Source organism: Papaver somniferum, chromosome 11 (genome assembly GCF_003573695.1).
Source record: "Papaver somniferum cultivar HN1 chromosome 11, ASM357369v1, whole genome shotgun sequence".
Lineage (NCBI taxonomy): Eukaryota > Viridiplantae > Streptophyta > Magnoliopsida > Ranunculales > Papaveraceae > Papaver > Papaver somniferum.
The window spans coordinates 71,686,358-71,690,306 of record NC_039368.1 but is presented as its reverse complement, the minus strand read 5'-3'; the positions used below and the strand labels follow the sequence as shown (position 1 = coordinate 71,690,306).

At 33.8% G+C, this 3,949-nt stretch overlaps 1 long non-coding RNA gene across 3 annotated transcripts in view; it reads right to left on the bottom strand.

The window, feature by feature from the left end:
• Nucleotides 1-250: 250 nt before the first annotated feature.
• Nucleotides 251-3,949, bottom strand: part of LOC113323547 — a 4,803-nt gene continuing 1,104 nt past the window's right edge. Inside the window, exons 3-6 of one of the 3 annotated variants that reach the window (XR_003347688.1) lie at nucleotides 3,615-3,783; nucleotides 966-1,917; nucleotides 753-827; nucleotides 251-597 (exon numbers count right to left, since the gene is read on the bottom strand). This is a non-coding gene — a long non-coding RNA (uncharacterized LOC113323547). Of the gene's footprint in view, nucleotides 598-752; nucleotides 1,918-3,614; nucleotides 3,784-3,949 lie in introns of all 3 variants that reach the window. The other 2 variants (XR_003347689.1, XR_003347687.1) reach the window with 2 other exon arrangements.

The following is a 3,949-nucleotide window of genomic DNA, read 5'->3' as shown; positions in this document are numbered from 1 at the left end:
ATGGGCTATCTTTGAAACTCAATTGGGGACTTGATTTTTTTAGTGGAAATCAGGACTTGGATAAATTGAAGGAAAATTTCTTGTTTGGTCCTAGGCCCATATAGTTATTTATAGTAGGGTCCAACCGGATTTTTTTTTATCCGGAGGTCCAAAATTAATTAAAACATGGAAATGTCCATAATGCCCGTTACTACCAAACGTGTGTGTCTACACTGCTTAAAAATTTGAGTACATATCTGGTACACTACTTAAAAATTCGAGTACATATTTGTTACACTGCTTACAAATTTGAGTACATATCTGTCGCACTGCTTAGAAATCTGAGTACATATCTGTCGTACTGCTTACAAATCCGATTATATATCTGAATGCTTACAAATTCGAGTACATATTTGCTGCTTCCAGGTAAAGTACAAATCTGTAAGAATCAATAATAAATAAATTAGAAAACGTGTTACATCACATACATTGTGATGATTATAATTTTTCTTCGACTGTATTGCCATGCTTCTGGGGGCAAAGCAAGGATCTTCTATTATCGTTCTCTTCTTAACTGCATATAGATTGACTCGCTTTACGTACTGCTAGTGTCAATGCCTGCAGACACACAAAAATTAAAACGTTCATCATAGGGGCCATAACTTATGCCCAAACATACATAGTCTAATTTGAGGAACCATACAAACCAATGCAAATAAAACTCATAATGCACGAAAAATGGTCTCCACCAATAAATCCAGAATTTAATGAACCTGAAAAACTGTGGGATGCACAGTGATATTACTGACTGAGCCATCCTGCTCTGTCGCGGTCTCCACCAATAAATCCTGCAGAAATACATCGAAGTCTGGTCAAAAAAAGCAGCAATCTTATAGAAATCCAGTCATAATATAACTGAAAAAACTATATTACTTCTGCTGAAATAAGTCGTGCAACTATGTTTTTTGTTTTTGCTAGTTTCTTACAGTTAATCGACAACCAAAAAACTAAACTGGAAGCACATAATTGGCATTCTTGATGCCCCTGCCATTAATCCAAAGCATCTAATACACAAACAGTTAATACATTAAGAAAAAGAAAAAAAACATTAGTATCAACAATGAGAAGACATTTACAGCATAAGCTGCGCTTTACCCCGAAGCTAACATTAGTAGTTTTCCTCAATCATAGCCATAAAGAATTTAAAAGTGGTGTAATTAAATTCAAATTACCATGGGAGGTTATCAATGATTTTACCTGTCGATTGTTACCACATAATGAGAAATTTTTTATCAACAGTAGCTTAATCAAATCTAAGAAGAGCCGAATCTGAAACGCAAGAGACATTAATTTAACATCTAAAATAAAAATGGTTCTAAGCAAGCACATGGATTGCAATTCGGTGGATCAATGAAGGAACCCCAACCTTGAGTGTTACTGAGAAAAGTACACATATGTTCCAACAACGAAGTTCTCTACGCCACATTTGTTATGCAACTCAGACATGCGCACATATTAATAAATTTAATCTGCTTGCAAGGCTCTATTATTGTCATGGAAATATATACTCGATAGGATAATAAAATAGCAAAACCCAAACTCCTGAATCAGCTAATATCAATATAAAAGACAATGGTCATGGAAAAAATCAATTAATGTTCCACTGAAGAAGAATTCTTTTCAAAGATATCTAAATCAATTCCTGAGTTCTACGCCATGTCTCCAATTTATGCTCATTTCCTAATCTTTATCAAAACCATTGTTTCATCTGATGTGTTCAACTTAGTCAGCATTAACAACTGTCCAGATGATAAATAAGAAAGTTAAGTTAACATATTAACTGAACCAAACCTGTGAGAGCAATCATTCTACACCGGAAAATCCCTATTATTGTGGCGATTTTTCAATAGCATTTTTCTCATCTTTGGTCGACTCTTCCTGCAAAGGAAAAATAAAGAAATGGTTAACCATTTAGTTGTATATAGAGTTGATAAAAAAAAAGATCAACATTGGTGTCAGGGAGAACAGACTGGAGCTAAAATGCATTCTTAAAAACGACAATCGTTGCAAGATAGGAATATTCTTTGATAGTAATTAACTTAAGGTTAGTTATTTGTATATACGACTCATGGAGACTGTATTGGCTAATGCAACTCCATAGCAGTTGGGGGTTTAGTTCAATATTAACAGCTCAACACCATAGTACCGACTCCATATGCTCATCATCAACGGCCGGTTGTCTCCCAGCCAACTTTGATGTCGTTTGATACATATGGTTGAGAAGCAATACCAAAAGGCAGTACCAATGGAGTAACGGTGGTTTTGAGCAGCAAAAACAACACACGGCAAAAGGAAACACCAATGAAAGCCTATTCTACACAGTAATCTACTTTTCAAGGATTTCATAGGTACATCAGCGGGAGAAAAAGAAGCAATACCAAAAGGAGGGAAATTAAACCATGGTTGTACCTGCAACATGGCAGGTACAAACCTGTATATGAATACGTACCGCGTAAAACACATCAACAAAACTAAAATCTATTTCAGTATTTCACACACGTACTGAATCAAACACAAAAAAAAAGCACTTACTATCACTATGTGACATATGTGCTAAAGATTCTTGAATTACAAATCAACTGCATGACAAGAATAGGTGACAGATCTATGAAAAATAAGAGAATCGAAAGACATATTACCGTATTTAACATACTGAAGGATAAGACTAAAAAGGTGACAAAACTATGAATCAAACACAACAAAGAGCACTTCATATCAGTATCTGACATATGTACTTGTGGATAATAACATCTGAATCTACAAACAAGCGTGGTTTTGAAGCGAAAAACAAAAAGATAATCAAATTAAGGAAGTTCTTTTCAGTATTCCATATATGTACCTATGATTCATAAGTAAAAATCAACTGCATGTCAAAAAAAACTTATAAATCTACAAATACAACAAAATCAAAACAGTTATATCTCAGTATTGCATATATATACTTCTAGATCAAGCAAAAAAAATTAAAAAACTATAAATACAACAAAATTAAATCGAATTTTTATCAGTATTCCATATATGTACTGCTGATCCAAACAATTTGTAACAACAAACAAGCATGATCTGAACTATTTTCATCAAAAACTACCAGTACATCATATATGTATTGATGGTTCATAAAGAAAAACAAAGTGAAAAAAATCTAAAACTAACAAAAAGAAACTAGTATAAGGAAAATCTCATAACGAAATAAACAAAAAATGTGAGGATCCATCTAGATCTGACCTATTTTCACGAGAATAAACTAATCAAGCATGGAGATCGAAAAATCAAACATCAAAAATGACCATATATATGTATAGATCGAAAAAATCACCAAACAATGCAAGATCAAGAAAAAGAAAAAGAAAATAGGTTCCCATTCATATCATCACCATCATCATTCCCAATATTTCCAATCATTCAGATTGTGTCCAGCACACAATACAACAATAATTTGATTGATGATGATAATTTCTTCCTAAATCTCATCAAATATAAAAATCTTTTTTGCTGAATACCTGGGGCTTAACTTGATTCATGTCTATGAACGCGAATTGAAACATAAATGAGTTAAAGAGTGTGAGAGAACTTACACCGGAGTGAATCCCAGGGCGATTGGTAGTACTCTTGGAAGTAGTGAAAAGAGAGATACAACAGATCAAAAGAACAATGAGTGCAACAGATGATCGTTCTAATAATCCACGAAGTCTTCAGAGTTGTTTAAGCTGTCGATTTCCTCTCCTTCCAAACACATCTCCTGCCCTGAAAAACAAGCAAATACTCAGATGAGATGAAATCAGATCTAATGAACACTAGAATTATCCTAATACAAAAAACTAGAAATTAAAGAATGAAGAAAATGAATGAAGAAAAAACAAGATTTCCCGCATCAGTAGAGAAGAGGAGAGGGAGAGGGAGAGGGAGAGGG